This window comes from Mauremys reevesii, linkage group 9 (genome assembly GCF_016161935.1).
Source record: "Mauremys reevesii isolate NIE-2019 linkage group 9, ASM1616193v1, whole genome shotgun sequence".
NCBI classification, from domain to species: domain Eukaryota; kingdom Metazoa; phylum Chordata; order Testudines; family Geoemydidae; genus Mauremys; species Mauremys reevesii.
Genome location: NC_052631.1, coordinates 4351174 through 4369750, shown reverse-complemented (window position 1 = coordinate 4369750; position 18577 = coordinate 4351174). Strand labels below are relative to the sequence as shown.

General features: G+C 47.2%; 1 protein-coding gene across 4 annotated transcripts in view; it reads left to right on the top strand.

The window, feature by feature from the left end:
- Positions 1–18577, top strand: part of LOC120371563 (LIM domain containing preferred translocation partner in lipoma) — a 493573-nt gene that overhangs the window by 97645 nt on the left and 377351 nt on the right. For 3 of the 4 annotated variants that reach the window (XM_039487445.1, XM_039487443.1, XM_039487436.1), the window contains one exon: positions 13074–13188. The gene's annotated coding sequence lies outside the window, so the exon portion shown is untranslated. Of the gene's footprint in view, positions 1–13073; positions 13189–17739; positions 17812–18577 lie in introns of those variants that run through there. The other variant, XM_039487439.1, reaches the window with a different exon arrangement.

Genomic DNA, 18577 nt, shown 5'->3' with positions numbered 1-18577 from the left:
AGAGCCTGATGGTCTTTAATGTATTTATCCCCACCACACCTCTGGGACGTAGGGTAGAGCTGTTCCTTCCCACATTGTATGGCGCGGGGGAAGTTGAGGAACAGAGGAAGAGAGAAACTGTGATTTGGCCAAGGTCGCACAAGAAGTCTTGCGGAGCTGAGAACTGATCCCAGGTCTCTCAAGTCCCAGCCTGGCATGCTAACATGGTGTAATTTCTCCACGTGTGCACAGCGTGTGCATCTTATTCACCATGTGCTTTCTGTTGCCGTCTGCCTCCGCTGCTTTTAGTCTGCACTCGTTTAATTTGACCGAGAAGCTCGCATTAGAAGCCATTCATTTCCCTGGCAACTGTGCTTGACGATCAGAAGCTATTCTTAGCATGAAGGACAGGTACAGATTTGTTTGCCTGGGCTGCAGAAACACAACCTCTAGTAGGTCCTTGATAATAAGAAGTAAATGTTAACTTGCTTTACCCGCTAATTACAGGACAAAAGCATAGGTGGCCTTATCCAAAATAATTATCCTCTTGAGTGAATGAAAGAAAATGGCACTAGCTACCAATCAATTTCCAAACTCCTACATTTCCACCTCTGCAGTTTTCCTGTGACTCCTGCTCGGTGGCCGTGCTAATTAATGTTAAAAGTTGTATCTGAGAAATTGGTGCATTTCTAGTTGTATGTGAAGTGCTAGGAGGGTGTTTGTCCCCATGGTAGTCGTGGGTTTTGAGATTAGCACAAATAGCCCTCGCTAATAGTACTAGTTGAAAATTTCCCATCAAAGTTTTTTAGTGGAAAATAGCTATTTTTTGACAAAACAAACACTTTTGCAAAAAAAGTCCAGATTCATTGAAAATTTTATGAATGGACAAGATTTTTGGCCACAATCTAAAAATTTAAACGAAAGTGGGGGAAAAAATTGTCAATATTTTTAGTCAATAAAAAAAATACTTCCAAACTACCTTTACTCTCTAATTAATGATGAAATGTGAATACAGCAGCTGGGATTCCGAGAGTTTGGGTTCTGTCAGCAGTTGGTTTCAGGTATGTATTAGCCTTGATTCACATACCCAGTGCCTAGTGATGTGATGGAAAGGTCTTCATTCCCCACTCTGTTTGCCTGCAGTTGTAATGTGTCCATCATGCCATTGGACAGTTGAATAGATGCACTTGCTTTTATGTGCCTAAAGCTTTGGGTAACAGTGTTTTTATTGTACACTGAGGTTTTTGTTTCAATTGACTCAAAATCAAGAGCTTGGAGTGGATTTTGAACCAAAAGCTCCTTGTCCTATCCCTGATCCCCTAAGTCATCCAGTCTCCTAACAGGATGATTTTATCAAATATCAGAGCATTGTCTTACTTGAGAGCTTTAGAAAACTAAAGAGGCACAGACAAATTTCCATGAGGGCTCTCCTCTGAAATGCAGACATTGATTGCCTGTTAGAGTTTGAGCAGGTCACGCTTGTTTGCTGTTCCTTGATGACAAGTCTTTTGACCTCTGTAAAGCATGAATACTGATAAGTGCCTGGTAATGGGGAGAGAGAGAGAGAGAGAGAGAGAGTGTGTGGGGGGGAGTGATCAGTGGTTTGAGTATGGGCCTGCTAAACCCAGGGTTGTGAGTTCAGTCCTTGAGGGGGCCATTTAGGGAACTGGGGTAAAAATCTGTCAGAGGATTGGTCCTGCTCTGAGCAGGGGGTGGGACTAGATGACCTCCTGAAGGCCCTTCCAACCCTTAGATTCTATTCACCCTTGGTCCTGTGGTCAATGTGTAGGTGTGTTACATTTACGTGATTGATGTGCAATATAGCCAGCCCTTGCCAGCTGTTCCCCTCCTGCTCTCAGTCTAAGAGATAACTGTGATATCTCACAGGCCTAAGGAAGAGCCCTGTGTGGCTCGAAAGCTTGTCTCTGGTAGAAGTTGGTCCAATGCAAGATGGTCTCTCACTCACCTTGTCTCTCAAACGTTACTGCGTGCCCACTCTTGACCAATGCCGACTTGTTAATGGCAACCCTGGTCTTGGCTGTCTCTAGCATTTTCTAGTGCAAGTACCTGGTCTGTGTCCTGTGGACTTTGCGCTATATAATGCTCTCTAGAGTGAAATTGACAAAGTGTGTTGCCCAACCACTCATGGTAAAACGAAGCGTTTATCTTTCTCCCCAGTTTCTACTGATCGCTTTCCTTTCCTTTCCTCTCTGTGTTCTATGTTCCCTTCTCCTATCCTTCCCCCTTTTATCCTCTGTCCTGGACTCCACCTCTGCACTCAGCCACCACCCCAGAGGCCATGTTTTGCAGTGGTATTTGATCTCACTTACGGGCATGTTGCATGCTAGGCCTGGCAAGCTATTGATCAGTGTTCTAGGTGGAGCATACCAAATGATGGGCCATTGGGAGATCTCCCTCCCCCAAATTTTCTGCAGTTCCCTACTCCAAAAATAAAAATCTGGTTTTACAAAGTGGCTTCTCGCGTGCTGGTGGCTAAATTCCAGTTGGCACGTGCAATATGCTAGGGTAGGAGTAGGCGAGGATAGCTGTTAGTGAAGCGTTACATGTATGTGACACATGCTTGAATCTGGAAACTGAGATACAAGAGTGATTAAGAGACCTGCCTCCCAGTGAAAGTTTTGGTTCCCTTGGCATGGAATAGAAGTGAGTGACACTTACGTATGAAGCCAACATGGGGGATTCGTTATTCCATAGCTGAGTGCTTGGGTGCAGGAGAGTTGAAGGATTCAGTCTGGCAATCAGTTGGAAGAACAGGACGTGTTAGTGGCCAAGAAAACCCTCACAACTGAAAAATTATCAAATATGTTAGTGAAAACCAAGGACTGAGAGCTACCTGGGCTTCTCTTGGTTGCTTGCAATGGGCTACATATGGTTGGCTTTTTTTGTTTACGTGCAATGGTGCTTACAGTAAGGAAGAGGTTAGACTGCAAAACTGCTATCTCAACACTGGCAGAACTAGTCTGGATGGCCAAATACCGTCATGAATCTCATATTAGTGCTTTGTGGGCAGGGGCGGCTCTAGGCATTTTGCTGCCCCAAGCACGGAGCTGGCAGAGCGCCCCCCGTGGCTTGCCGCCCCAAGCACGCACTTGGTGTGCTGGGGCCTGGAGCCGCCCCTGTTTGTGAGGTGAATCCCCATCATTGTGAAAGCTTGCAAGTGTCCTTTTGATGCTTTCAGGAGTTGAGCATGATGTGTAAATTCGAGTTCCCTTTGTATTTCCAGTCTAGGAATCATAGTCCACAGATCAGTACAAAGATATCTAACTGAAAATGATCTGGGTGTATGAAACAGCACAGGAAGAATCTAATGGAATTGGACTCCAGTGAATATAGTCAGTCCTCTGACTGACTGAATTTCATATTGAAACTCTTCTGCTGACAGTGGTCAGTGGAGGATAGGGGATATACAGCAACACTGTAGTGACAGGACCTATAGATTGGCACAGTCAGAAATGGGAACCACTCTTTTGCATGTCACCCCAGCGTAGAGGTATGGGGAACAGTCAACAGCAGGTAATACAGGGGGACAGGAGATGCCCAGAACACTTCAAAAGAGATTAAATCAGAGCTAGGTGGGGTGACCAGATGTCCCGATATTTTATAGGGACAGTCCTGATTTTTGGGTCTTTTTCTTATACAGGCTCCTATTACTCCCCACCCCCTGTCCTGATTTTTCACACTTGCTGTCTGGTCACCCTAGAGCTGGGTCTCTAAGCCTGTTGAACAGAGGTCAGCGACTCTGCACTGGGCACCTGAGATGTTCAAAGAACCTCTGTGCCTGTGATAAAACACAAATGAGAAATTGCCGCAGCCAGGCTTGTTCACCCTTATGAAGGAGACTTGTGGCAAGTCTCTACATCATTCATGTTGGAATGAGAGGCGTTAAATCACTGGATACTTCTCATCAAGTCTCTGAGCAGGATTCAAAAGGAGGTGCAGAGAGATGCAGAGACCCCCCCTCCGTCACTGCTGGTGTTACTTTAGGAAGCCAAGCGAAATAAATGGTCATGATCCGGAGGGTGGGCTCTAGTGCTGTACGAATAGTGAGTAATACAGATGCAGTGCAAACCCATCCTACGTGCTGGATAGAATGCAGGTGTCCCGACCAAGGCAAAACTAGCTCACAGACAGAGGGACTGAGTTTTTAGCAGAAGAGGGGAAAATAATAATTGTAATAATAGTTTCCACCTACTGTGAGGTGATAAACTCCAGACAATTAAGCTCCTTTGGTAGATTGATAATGTGGGGAGCTCCCATTAAAGTCTCCAGGGCTAATTTGCTTGCACAAAACATGCCAGTAATTATGCATTCCGAATCTTCCCTCATCCCTTAGTGAAAACCCCACCCCGAACCAGCTGCGAAGACTGGAGCACCAGGGATCTCTGTGTGGCTTAGGCAATGCTGTGTAGCTGATGCATAAAGAGGAAGGTTGTTTTCCTGCTCTCCTCAGACCTGTCACCTCCACGAGAAGAGTCATTTACTGACACTTAAGGGAAAGCGATGTGTCATCTGGGAGGTGTCCCTTTACCACTTTGCTGATTGAGGCAGGCTGGCAGGTGACAGTTGCACTGGGCAACGGCCCATTCACAACAAAAGTGCTGAGTTAGAGGGTTAGGACCGTGATCTCTTTCCGGTCTTGCTGCTGCTGTTACATAAGCTTGGCTGTCTCCATTGCTAGGGCCATTTTGATCTGCAGGGTGATTGCAGTGACCTGGGCCTTTTGTTTTATTTCAGCAATAGGGGTCAGACTGTGAGGAAGAGGGAATGCGACCACCTACGAATGCCCACTGCAGACTGGTGTCGAGACGCATTAGATAGGAGTGAACAGGTGGGGGCTGTGCTGGGTCCCTGCTCAACTTGTGCTCTTCTCTGGTGGAGGCAGTTGGCTTCAGCTTCCTTTGTGATCCTAAGGTGCATGACTGTCTTGTGGACATTTTTATGCGCACACGTTTCCCTCCATGGGGGCAAAGGCTGAGTCAAGCCCCACGTGCTGTCCCTCCTGCTAAACCCAAGCGCTATCTTTTAATGCAATCCCCCGCCATTCCCAACGTGACGGATGGCATGCTAGACACGTCAGAAGGAAGGCTGCCTTCTTAGACACAGAGCCTGCTTCAGTGCCCACTCAGGTCGATGGGAGTTCTTCCACTGGGCCTAGGTCACTTGTTCCTTTTGCTCTGCTCCAGGTATGAGCCAAGCATCAGATCTGTAGTGGAGACACAGAGCAGAGGTGTTTCACGTTACAGGCTAGAGGGCTTTGTCCTTTCCATCGTGCCTTCCTGGAGCTACCTACATGCCGGGTTCTCGCTAGGCTCCAGGGCACACGGAGTTCAAACGCAACCTCCTCCTCCAGCCCAACGTTGTGACTTTCGTCCTTGGCAGTAGCTGACAGGCAGTGGAGAGAAAAGGTGGATAACAGCGCTTTGCTGTTCAGAAGCCGTACACATCCCGGCTCATGCTAGGTGCGTGTTGTGAAGGGGCGTAATAATCATAGCAGCTATTAGAGCTGGTCCAAAATTTTTCATTTAAAAAAACCCCGATAAGTAGCTTTTTAATGGAAATGGAAATTTCTGCTGGAAATGCTACGTTCTCATTACGTTTTTCAGGTTTTTGTTAAAGAACTGAAACGCTACAAACATTGGACTTTTTTTGATGGAAAACTCAAAAAATAGTGTTGAAAAATAAATGCTTTAATCAAAAAAACAAAAAAACCCAACAAACCTCTCTGGAAAACAAAAAAATCTGCCCCGGTTCTATTTCTGTGCTGGCTGGTGTAACCGTTACTTTGCTCGCTCGCATTGTGACCCATCGAAGGAGAGACCTCTGGACTCTATGCTGGTCTCACAGGCCTGAGACTCTGGCTGAACCAATGGAGTTCCTGGGTGGGTTAGTTTGAATGGAGATCGGGACAGGTGGCGACCCATTGATTAGGGTGCCAGCTGACTGCTTTTTTTAAAGAAAAAATCAGCCTGGTTGGAGAATCCGTCTCCGCCTCCTGATCTTGCGGCTTTTGGAGGGGAGTGTTGGATGATAAAACAACGCAGCTAAGACCATGAACTTTTAATGTAGGCGTTGGGGCCCGATGATGACCTCATTCTAAGCCTCTCGCTATATCTAAGTCTGAAACTATGACAATTTAGTATTAAAATGTAAAAATGAAAGAGAATAGCTAATGTTCACTCATCCCAGGGCACTGTGCTATTACTCAGGGGTGGGGGGAAACAGACATTTCTAAACCAGATGTAGAGATTTACTGGTACTCCTGAGTGCCTTTTGATTATACTCCTTTTTAGATAATGGATGATAATGCCTTTAAAAATACGTAACCTCACAAAAAGTTGGTGACGTTGGGAATCAAAGTGGATTGTGAGATCTGGTGACCCATCAGACTGAGCCGGGGAAATGAAAATTGCTTTAATGAAAGTGCATGAATGAACAAGATTGTCCAGTAGTTTAGGTCCAAAGTGAGAATTTTGCTTTAATAAAAATCTAATATAAAAGCCCCTCAAATTATTTATTTTATAGCAGTAAGTTCTTAACGGCTGCCTTGTGCTTATTGCTGTACACAAATGTGGAAAGCGACAATCTCTGTTCTGAAGGGCTTAAAATACATACAGATGAAGGAACATTTATTTTTTTCTAACACAAACGCTGCTGCTCCAAATTATGTTCACTTGTATTGTAGTAGGTCTTTGTAATCCTGTTGTAGGAGGTGTTATACAGACACACACCCTGCCCTAAGAGATTGCAATGTATATAGGATCTGGCTAAATAGGGCACTGGGCTGGGAGTCAGGAGGTCTGAGTTCTGTTCCTGGTTCTGTCACTGACCTGCTCCATGACTTTGGGCAAGTCACTTCCCCGCTTTGTGCCTCAGTTTCCCCTTCCACCCTTGGTCTGGCTTGTCTGTTTAGATTATAAGTTTTTGGGACAGGCACGGTCTCTTGCTATATGTCTTTAGACTGCCTGGCACAATGATGCCCCAATCTACCATATTAATGATAGTCTGTGCAAGCCTTTTTTGTTTTTGGATTTTAAAATATTCCCCTTTGAAACCTAGACCCTGCAACTGGTTTCTTTGTTGGAGCGGAGAGGAGTCCCAGGGGAGAGGCAAGTGAAACTGACTGGTGTCGTTCAGAGTCTAAGGGAAATGCAGACAGCAAATGGTGAAAAGTCAATTCAGCGGTTTTGAAAATAATCTGCTTTCAGTAATCTGGGTGTTTATTAGCCACATGGGGATGGGGAGATGGTTAAAAAAAATACAGGGCCTGATTTTGCTGTCAGTTGCACACAGGTGTAAATCCTGCGTGACTGTTGTTGGCAACCGTAGGTCCGTGCAGAATCAGGCCCATGATTTTTATTCTGTCAAGGTCCATTTTAATCAAGGTTCATGATGACTGATCCCTCTTTCCTTCCTCACTGCTCCCCTCTGGTGGCTTCCTTCAAACCCCCGGCTCACTCATTTGTTCATCAGGAGCCTCTCCATGATGCACATCAGTTTCCCTCGCTCCTCAGCCTCCCCTCCTGCCTTTCTCCTCCGTTCCTCACCTGCCTCCAGAAGCAGTGGTGTGTACGTTGTAAATAACGCCATCTGCAAGGGGGCCAGTATCATACTGAGGCCCCACGAGCTGGCAGCTCACGAGAGCAGCCCTGTGCTTGAGGAGCGGTCTGCAGAACCCCAGCCCCCCACTCTGTCTGCAGAACTGCAGGGAGGGAGAACTCGGGGTCATTTTTCCGTCCTGGGACAGAAGGATGGAGCTGGAGAAAGGAGCCACTCGGGGCATGAATCTTTTCCCTCGCTTGGTTGGGTGCTTGGCTTGCTAGGGCATCCTAGTACTTGTCCAGTGCGGCCTGAGCCCTTCTGTTCTGGACTGCTCCGAAGGAATGCACTGCGCAATAGATCGATAAGGTCCCTTTTGGGGGGAAAATTTTATGATCATTGGGAGTAAACCTGAAGCTTTAGTGTAAAAGCGAAGTTAAAAATTGGTAATTTGGTCCTGCAGCCAGGTTTGCGGGCTCAGGAATGCAGGCAAGGATGGTGGTGAGGTCATGGTTTACATAGGAAAGCTCTCCTGCCCTGATGTATGCAAAGGCCTGTGGGTGAGATGCTCCTCTTACTGGAGCTAATTTTACCCATCAGAGCTGATGCAGCTGGCCCATACTGCCAGCTGTCTGACATCATCCTTCCTTTCGCAGGATGTCCTGAGAGCACAGCGGTGGTGAGTCTCTGCATGTCTGACATGGACACTCCGGTTGTGGTTGATTTAAAAGCCATAGTTATCAGAACAGCTCGCTGCTGGGCACGATAGATTAGGAGAGTGCGCACTTCATCACCAGTGGAAACCCAGGGCTACCTCCTCCATTGCTGTAAATTGGCATTGACTTCAATGGAACGGTGCTGATTTACACCAGTGGAGTGTCTGGCCTCCTGGTTTTCTGCAGCAAGCCCCCCTCCGAGAAGGCAGCAAGTGAGTGGTAGCTGTCACTCTTTGACTTGATTCACTTCCCAACAAGGGTTGGCCAGAAGAAAATCATAAAAACAAAACCAAAAAAACCCAAAAAACCACACCCCACCCATTTCCAGGTTATATTTTTTTGCATTATTTTTAATGAATTCTTTTCAGAAAAATTATTATTGTCAATGTGTATAAAATATTAGAACCTAATAAACACAGAAACCAAATAAACTTAATAAGGACCCAATCCTGCAAACAGTTACTTGGTGAGTAACTCAGTGGCACTGTTCACATGAGTGAAGTCACCCAGATGTGTAATTGTTGGCAAGACTGGGCCCTAATACCAGATAGGCCTAATCATCATGCTCTGAAATAGCAAACTGAGCCGCTTGATATAGGCTCCGCAATCAGTGTTCAGGCACCAAAAGGTAAGTGGCCTGGTTTTTCGGCAGTGCTGAATATCCTGGAATCTCATTCAAGTCCATGGAAGCTAAAGGAGCGTAGCAGTTCTGAAAATTAGGCCATTTATATTTAGGAACCTAATCTTGGAGATTTTGGCAACGAATCCCAAGCACTGGACACCACGTGGGTTCAAGTGTAAGACCGTATCGGCCTAAATCCTGCAGGTTTTTAAAGCATTTTTCATTTCAAACAAAAAGATCAGATTGAGGTGGATTGAAGTCTAGGGAGGCAAAGGGAGGCAAACTCATTTCCCTCCTCTTCCCCAAGCACCTGTCAATCATACCCCAACAGACCCTTGTTAATTCACACTGGTAACTAACTCGTTGAGAGCTTGTCTACACATCATTGTAACTGTATCGGTGTCGCTAAAGGCGGTACAGTCCCTCTAGCGCAGACGTGGTTACAGCAGTACGGCTCTTCTTTCCCAGAAGGGGAGTAAGCTACATTGGTATAAGGCATCTTCATACCAGTGTCACTGCGTCTACATCAGGACTTTTACTGGTATCACTATTTCGGTTTAAAAATATAAATCACACCCCTAACCAAAATAGTGACCCCAGTAAGGCTTTCAACTGTAGACCAGGCCTTAGCATGTTGTGAATTAGCAGAAGAGTGAATGAGGTTTTTTTTTTTTTAAAGGCTGCTACATCATAAAATAGTTTTGACAATTGCCACTTTAATGGCTGAGATTTAGTGATCGTGGGCGCCTCCATTTTTGAGTGTCCAACACACGAGACAAGGGGGTTTTATTTTCAGAAAACCCGGAGCACCAGTTATCAGGTTTGTTATGTTGGGCACCCCCCAAAAAAAAGAAAAAAGGAAGATAGGCTGTGGCAAACAGTATCCCAAGGAAGGGCCCCAGACAAGAGGTCTGAGCCTGGGGGAATGTCCCATGGCACAAACCCAGAATGAGTGAATAAACAGCCGACTCCCAGTTGGCTAAACACGTGGGACCCAGCAGCAGACTAGTGTTTGTACCAGGGGTAGGCAACCTATGGCATGCGCGCCAAAGGCGGCACACGAGCTGATTTTCAGTGGACTTGCACTGCCCAGGTCCTGGCCGCCAGTCCGGGGGACTCTGCATTTTAATTTAATTTTAAATGAAGCTTCTTAAACATTTTTAAACCCTTATTTACTTTACATACAACAATAGTTTAGTGATCTATTATAGACTTATAGAAAGAGACCTTCTAAAAACATTACAACAGGGGTCGGCAACCTTTCAGAAGTGCTGTGCCGAGTCTTCATTTATTCACTCTAATTTAAGGTTTCGCATGCCAGTGATACATTTTAATGTTTTTAGAAGGTCTCTTTCTATAAGTCTATAATATATAACTAAACTGTTCTTGTATGTAAAGTAAATAAAGTTTTTTAAATGTTTAAGAAGCTTCATTTAAAATTAAATTAAAATGCAGAGCCCACTGGACCAGTGGCCAGGATCCAGGCAGTGTGAGTGCCACTGAAAATCAGCTTGTGTGCCACCTTTGGCGCGCGTGGCATAGATTGCCTACCCCTGCATTACAATGTATTACTGGCACGCGGAACCTTACATTAGAGTGAAGAAGACTCGGCGCAGCACTTCTGAAAGGTTGCCGACCCCTGGTCTGTACGCAGTGGTAACATTTTAAAATATTTTAGTTAAAGCTGCTGAACGCAAAGTCTGATGGGAACTGTTTAAAACCAGGTCTGGTCACAGGAGCGTTGTCTACACGGGGCTCCCACTGGCATTAATGCTGGCTCAGCTGAACCAATATTAGAACTAGTGGGGAACGTTCTGTAGAGTTCCCCATTGCAGATAAGATCTCAGGGCATCTTGCCAGGAGCCGAAGGGCAGCACCTAAATTGCATATAACTCTACATCAGTTTTACATGAAATGTAAACACATACAACCCTAATATTTGCTTGTTCTTGTCTCCTCTTTGATGGATGGAGAGAATTTGCCTGTTGGCTGAGTTCGTCCGCAACAACAGCCTGTAATTTTTCATCTTCGTCTGTACCGTGCAATAAGTTGCAGAGGCCAGTAATGGGCTGCATTTTAGGCTATTGTAGTCTGTCTGTGGCTTGGCTCTGCCTGTTTTAAGTTATAGGTCTGGTGACGCTTGCAGTAAGCAGTAGGAAGGCTGATAACTCTGATGTCTCTTGTTCCTGAACATGAATCAGATCCTGAGATGCATCAGTGCTGGGCTGAGTCACAGGGAGAGCATACTAGGTTTGATCTTGGAAGGTGCTGAGTGCTTTGACCCAGTGCAGCAAAGCACAAAGAACCATAGAAAAGTAGGGCTGGAAGAGACCGTGATAGGTCATCTAATCCAGTCCCCTGTATTGAGGCAGGACCAAGTATTGTCTAGACCATCCCTGGCAGGTGTTCGTCTAACATGCTCTTAAAAACCTCATACGATGGCGTTCCGCAACCTCCCTGGGTGATTTATTCCAGGGCTTAACCATCCTGACAGTAAGGAAGTTTTTCCTAACGTCCAACCTAAATTTACCTTGCTGCAGTTGAAGCCCATTTCTTCTTGTCCTGTTCTCTGTGGTTAAGGAGAACAATTTATCACCCTCCTCTTTGGAACAGCCTTTTATGTACTTGAAGCCTGTTATCATGTCCCCCCTCAGTCTTCTCTTCTCCAGACTAAACAAACCCATTTTTTTCAATCTCACCTCATAGGTCATGTTTCCTAGACCTTTCCTCATTTTCGTGGCTCTCCTCGTGACTTTCTCCAGTTTGTCCACATCTTTCCCATCGCGTGGTGCCCGGAACTGGATACAGCACTCCCGCTGAGGCCTCATCAGTGCTTCTAGCTTTAAGGACGTGAATAGTCCCATTGACTTCAGTGGTGCTACTCACGGTGCTCAAAGTTGAGAACATGCCTACGTGCTCTGAGTGGATCAGGGAAGAGTGCTCAGTAGATTACGGGAGTGAGCCCAATGCACATTAATGACTTTTCCACACTAGGGGGTCTGCTCCTATTGAAACCAGTGGCAGAATACACTCCTTGATGTCAGTATTGCAGCATCAGGCTATCAGTGCAGAAACAAACTACTCTTAAAAAGGATATTTTGCAAATGGGAGGGGAAGGAAATTATCCTCCTTTTGGAATCTGTACCCTGTACAGGCCTGCTGTGGAAGCAAGAGAAGAGATGTCCTGTTTGTGGGAAAACTAGGTGCCTTCCTCTTGCATTACTGTAAACGATCTAGACGTAACCTCTGGGGTTTTACTACTTGTGATAGAAAAATGTTTCCTCGTACGTAGCACAGGTGAGAGAATTGCAAGCCTCAGCTGAGTGGTTCTAGCATCACAGCCACAAATGGAAACTGTGCAGCCTGAGGAACGCTAGTGGTGTGTCTCAGCGTACCACACGCCAGCACATCGGTCATGGGGGTTGGCCACACTTGGAGTGGCAAAGCCAAGATTAGAACCTTACTCCCAGTGCCCTGCTCTGACTGCCACAGAATAACTCTGCTTGCATTTTATGCAAGGGTGAAACTGCCACCATCATGAGTTTTCAGGGCTTCTGCTAGAAAGGCAGCAAAGTGAAATGTGCGGGAATTGAGTAAGGGCACTTTGGAGCTGCGGTCCTGTAGCAAGAGGACCTGGGATGTGGATCCAGCCGAGGAGGAAAGGGAAAGGCCGAGGAAAGCTTCTTCGCTGGTATCCTTACTTTACTCCTGTGGATGATCGACCGTATTGGTCCCAAGAGTGCACTAAAAGTAATTCCATGTGTGTATTACTCTGACGGTGGAAAATGTCGGGGTTGAGGATCACATCCGGCCCCCTAAATGGCTAAGATGGGGTTTAACAGCACCAGAGCAGCCCAGATACGCTTGCCAGCAGATCATATTCACCCCCTTTCCCCCGACATCATTTGTGTCTCTTCCCACGCTCCCCCCTCCCCCCCAAAAGTTAGCATGCTTTGTTAGCATGGTGCCTCGAAAGTCTGCTTCACTCACTGTCCTGGCTGGCACTAGCTGTAATCTTGTTCACGACGTACAGACGGTGGGTGTCCCAGAGGAATCCACATACTAAACCTCCATCTGATTTTGCAGTACAAGGGAAATGTGCGAAACATCCAAGAAGTAGTGTGGTTTAAACTGCAAGCTTTGGAAAATAATTGTAGAGAGGCCTGTTCATCACGGGAATTAATTGTGTGTCTTTCCAGGGCTGGGAAAGAAATCCAGAGTTGTGACTCAGGAGGAGACTTTGGAAGGAGGAAACCCTGAATATCTTCAAAGTGCCTTTCTGCATTCATCCAGGAGTGTTCAGCGCCAGAACTGGTACGTAGACCTATTTCTTGTCCACCACGGGTAATTCCCTGCTGGTTTCTCCCCGAGAATTCCAACTTGAGACCCTTGTTTGTGATTTTTCATAAGGAATCACAATCACTTAATGGAGAGTGGAGGCTCACTGAAGTTTTGAGACACAGGCACTAACTTTCTGCAGTGCTGAATGCCCTGGCACTCGGTGCCTTCTGTGGTGGGGGAGCAGGTGCTCAGAACCTCTGCAAAGTTATTGATGTTCAGAACCCTGGGCTGAGTAGAATTTTAGAGCTTCTGATGTGCTCGCTGAAGTGGGTTTGCTGAGGACTGATACCAGATGTGTCCGTGATATATGTGAGGGCGTGTGTGTGTATATGTAAATACATAAAACGTAGCAGTGTGGATATATATGAAACATGCATGTGCAGTACACAGTGATGCGTGTGATATATAAAGTTTATCCATGCGTGTGCACATGTGTATAATATATCATCTGTGTTTGTGTGTGTGTTAAGTATTTGTATGCATGCACACATGTACTCTCTGAATATGGAGCCATTTCAGAGCTACGATGCAGCCTCTTAGGGAAATGCTTCTGGCCAAGATGATAAAAGCCTGCTCCTGCTTTTCTGTGACTTCTGTCTATATTAATTCTTTGTGACCCAGTATTTGCCTTTGACTGCAGATGGGAGCAGTCACACACCTTTGTGTTAGCACATTTGACAGCGCGTAGTTTCAGTCTGCAAATCGGACAGCTTCTTTTGAAATGCACCAGATCCTCGCCTTCTGCAAGAGGGCCTGGCATTCGCCCTGTGTCTTCCTGTGACGCTGCCGAAGCCCCCAGTGGTGTGTGGGTGTTGCCGCTCGTGCGCTCTGGCTGTGGAGACGGTTATGAATCAAATGTACTGAGGGATCCTGGTTACATAATGTCATTTAGGTGAAATTGGTCGTGGCTTGACCCACTGGCCTAGTGTCAGTGATCCGTACTGCCGTGCAAGGGGCTGGGGGGGATTTTTTTTCTTTCAGTCCCCGGGCTTTTGCTTCCCAGGCCAGCACAGACTGGGCGTGTGCAGGGAAGGAGCAGTTTGTGTTGTACATCGGTGATCTCTGTCTGGGCAGAGTTTCTCCCCGGTGTGCTGAGATGCCTTGCAGTCTTCCTTGAAGGCAGAAGAGCTGTCAGGCTAAATAGGCAACGTAGTAACGAAAAGAGTAAGGTAAAATTGGAGCAAGGAAAGTCGGGGGAGATCCTCGGAGCTGCCCAGGAAAGTGCGGCTGGTAAATAGGCTCTGGGGGCATTTTGGTGTCTAATATGCTCATGTCACAAAAGGCCGATGCACGTATTTGCATGTAATACAATGCTTTGCATGCGCTCTCACGGTGCCATACTGGCTGTTTATGTGGCTCACTCTGCGTACTACTGGTACGCAGCCATCTTTCGGGGGAGATCAGCACTTTATTCCAATCGAATTGGCATCGTTTAAACTTGCTGGAAAGCCGCGCTCCCAAGACAGGCTGCCTGCCAGCCCGGATCATTAACGTGACCAGGATGGGTTCGGTCCCCGGCTCTCAGCCCGTTTTTCTCTTGATACATTATCTCTGGTTGAGAGTCCAACCCTTCCCTGTAAGGTCACGGACCCATTAATCCCATGCTGCGGGCCAAGTGGCAGTAAATCATGTCCTGCCAGCCCCTGTGTAAATCAGATGGGCGCATCAACAGCCCGCGTGCCTCTGGGGTTCGTTCCCATAGTCCTCCACTGGCTGCAGCCTGCGTTCCTCTCCTGGTTAGTAGGGCAGGTGGGTGATTTCTCTCTCAAGCTGACACAGCTGATATTTCTCCTCTCGGCAGACGCAGGCAGAGCGATGGCGCCTGGTGCTCGTTAAATGTTGCCGGCCCTTTGCCTGGGGACCTGATCCACAGAGGGTCGATGTGCTCCTGTGACCCTTTTTCTAACACCCGCCTCGCTGCTCTCTGTGCTTGGCGCGCGGAGGCTTCTGCTGCCTGTTTCATGTGCCTCCTGGTGTCTTGCTCTGCATTCCTTGGGCAGGTGGTTTTACAAAATCCATCCAGGCACTGATGTGGCCTTCGTCACCACAATGGCAGAAAGCCTGCTCCCACTGATACCAGGGGGTTAGCCCTTGAATGGGATGGAATAGACTACCCCATACGGCACTGGTGCATTAGGAATGCGCCCGGCTCCCATGTCAAAGACAAGTGCAGCTGGCACCCCTCTGAGTGTCGTCATTGGGTTTTAAAAAGGTAATTCAACAGCCACCTCCCAGGAAAGACCTGTCCCAGCTTCCGGCTGCCTGATGAAAACAAAGTGCTGTGCTGTCGTGCATCCCGGTCACTGCTGTTTGAATTAATGGTTGCTCATGTTAAGTCTCCTTGCATTTAAAGAGGGGTGTGTGTGTTTGTGTGCATCTCTGTTTTGTGGGTGCATTCTGCCTCGTCAAGCTTTCTGTGCAGTGGGAACAGCATTTAAGCTACGTTTGATTCTCTTCCTAATGGGGAAGAGAACTCTGGTTTCTCCAGAGCAAAGGTGCTCATGTTCTCCATCTCCCATGACATCGGAACGATCATAACCTTGATCCCTGGAGGCCTTGGTGCCCTTTGCTGCCTACCTTAGGTATTTATTTGGCCCCCATCACTGCAGTATCTTAGCAGTTCAGATGTGTATCCTCATGACACCCTGTGTGATAGGGCATTGTTATTATCTCCATTGTACAGATGGGGAACTGAGGCACAGAGAGGCTAAGTGACTTGCCCAAGGCCATACTGGAAATCTGTGGCAGAGCAAGGAATTGAACCTGGGTTTCTCAGGTCCCAGTCTAGCGCTGTAACCACTGGACCATCCTTCCACTCTGTCTTGGCCCTTGGATCCCTTGATGCCCCTCCAGAACCCTTGGTGCTGTTTTGGTTAAAACCAAATGCTGTATTAAAAAATATCACTTTTTAAAGTTGATTGGCCATACATGGGCATAGCCAGCTTTGGAGTTCAGTGCCTAGAAATCTGACAGCATCTTGTTTAAAAAAAACCCAAAACCCAAAAAAACCCCAACTACGGTAACATCAGCTCTACAGGCCGTTCCTGTTGGAAATGTTCTGAACTGCACATTCCTCAAATTCTATATGTTCATTCAAGCTAATGACTGCAGCCGTTAGCTGCGGGTGAGCCGTTCTCTCTCTCCCCAGACAGAAGGGTTATAGACGTTTTTAGTCTGGGTTTCCCCTTGGGCACAGGCATTGGGATCTGCCTCCCTTTCAGCCCTGGAGCAGCTGCACCTGAAGGGAGATTCGTGCTGGTGGGCTGCAGCATTAATACCCACCGGCCACATACCACTGTCGGAGCGGTTCTGCCAGGGATGGACAGCGTTAAAATCCAGCCGGGCTCCATAGGATTGCCGCACGGAGGCTGCGTGGGAGGAGCACTGCATCAGCCCAGGTCCCCCATGTTGGCTGATCCAGACACCTCTAACCCTCCCTCCGCCATCCCTCGTAGTGCATTGGCACTAGATAGCCCACTCCGTGGGATTCCCACAGCTTAGGTTCCATTGGCAGAGCCTGTTGAGCCAGAGGGTATATCCGGTCTCTGTGGTTTTTTTTTTTCCAAATGTAATAAAAGCTAGGTCATGTTTCCCCTGGAGACACCACGGGTCTGAGATCTAAACCAAATGCGTTGGCCTGAGATGTGTGCGTCTGGGGATGCTCCCCTGAGGGTTTGCTATGCCAGGGAGTCTGTTGCTGTGACCAGGCCATGCTCTCTCTTCTGCTGGTTGGATCATGCTCCTCTCTTCCCCGGTGAGCTTTTCGGCTGTGTCCTGCCCGGGCTGCTGCTAGGGACCTGCCTGTGCGTTGATGCCTTGGCACGGAGGCCAAATCTACCCAGTCCCCTTTAAGTGGTGGTGTTTTTTTTTAAACTTACAAAAGATCTGCTTGGTCTCCTGCAAATTGTGGGAACTTGACCCCAAGCTCCCACCATTCCCCAAGAGGAGTGTTGATATCCCACAATACCCTGCAGCGAAGTCCCCCACGCGTGATGTATGGGACGCTAGGCTGCCTACTCGCGGTGTGGTGCATCTTTTGCTGATACAGTCTCTTCCAGGGAGGAGGCGTGGCACCAGCGAAGGCCGATAATGTTCGTAGCAAAATGCCAGCGAAAATGCCGCTGGCCTGTCCCTCATCGGTTGGTTGCTTTCTCCCCAGTATGCCGTTGCAAAGGGAATTCAATCCGCTCGGCATGTTGCACTTCGAGCCGGGAGCTTCCCAAGTGCAGACCCAAGGACTGCAATGCTAGTGGGGCATGCAGCGTGGTGTGCATCCCGTGGAGTTAATAATTCACACACTGCGCAGAATTCTGTCTCAAGATGGGCAAGTCGTCCAAGTGGCAAAGCTAGGGAGAGAAGAGTGATTTTTTTGACATCCTTTGGAGTCTTGATCTCCATATTTGGAAATGTTTACCCATCGCACTGGTCTATTGGAAGGGGAGGGGAGGTGACTCAGGGTTTGAATTCCTGTAGTAAGGTTTTTTTTTCCTCTCTTTTCCCCTGTTTTGGAAGCCAGTTGTCGTCAGTTTTCAGCCCTCTTGCTCCTGGATCTCGTTCCTAATGCCATCCGCTTTAGGGGGCAGCCTCTGAACTCCAGTAAGTACGTGGTGATTGCAGACGCAAGGGACTTGGTTTTTTGTGTAGTCAGATGGGTTGGTTGGGGGAGGAGGTGAAGCGTGTTATGTCCTGTAACCTGGTCTATTGAGCAGGAGTCAAAGAGAAAGAGACCTCCCGCAGCAACGAGAATTACCTGGTGGATCCATCTCAGAATCAACCCCCGGGATCTGTCATTACCTGAGGGCCTAATGTTTGGCTGGAAAGATCCTTTAAGCAGGCTCCACCTCCGTCCTTTGGTTCCGCAGGTTAATGCAGCAGGACAGTAGAGTGAAATACATACACGCCTAGAGTAGCATTCAGCAGGTAAAACACAGCTTATGTGCAATTTCAGTCTCGTAAGCAATTGCGTCTATTAATGGGGCTATATAACCTGCAGGTATATTTGCTGCGAAAGTTAATATTTAACTACATTTATTGTGCTGCAGGAAGAAGTTTAAGCGTTTTAACAGGCTGAGGTTTTTTTCCTCCCAAGTTTTCAGTGTATAGTTTTTCCTGTTCTTTTGTGTTTTCCTCTTTAGTATGAGTATATAATCTGTCCGATATCACAGCTGTCTGATTTCCCCCCAGCCCTTCCTTTCCTGAAAGGAAGCTCCAGAAAGTCAGTGCTAAAAAGACCTGGAGCATTTTGTTCCCTGTTTTATTTGTGGCAACTAAAGCCATGCCCAGGAGTTTGGAATTTGTCCCTCTATTCTTACTGCCTTTTGGAGTCATTATTCTGCAGCATGTGCAGTGTAATTTCTTTCTG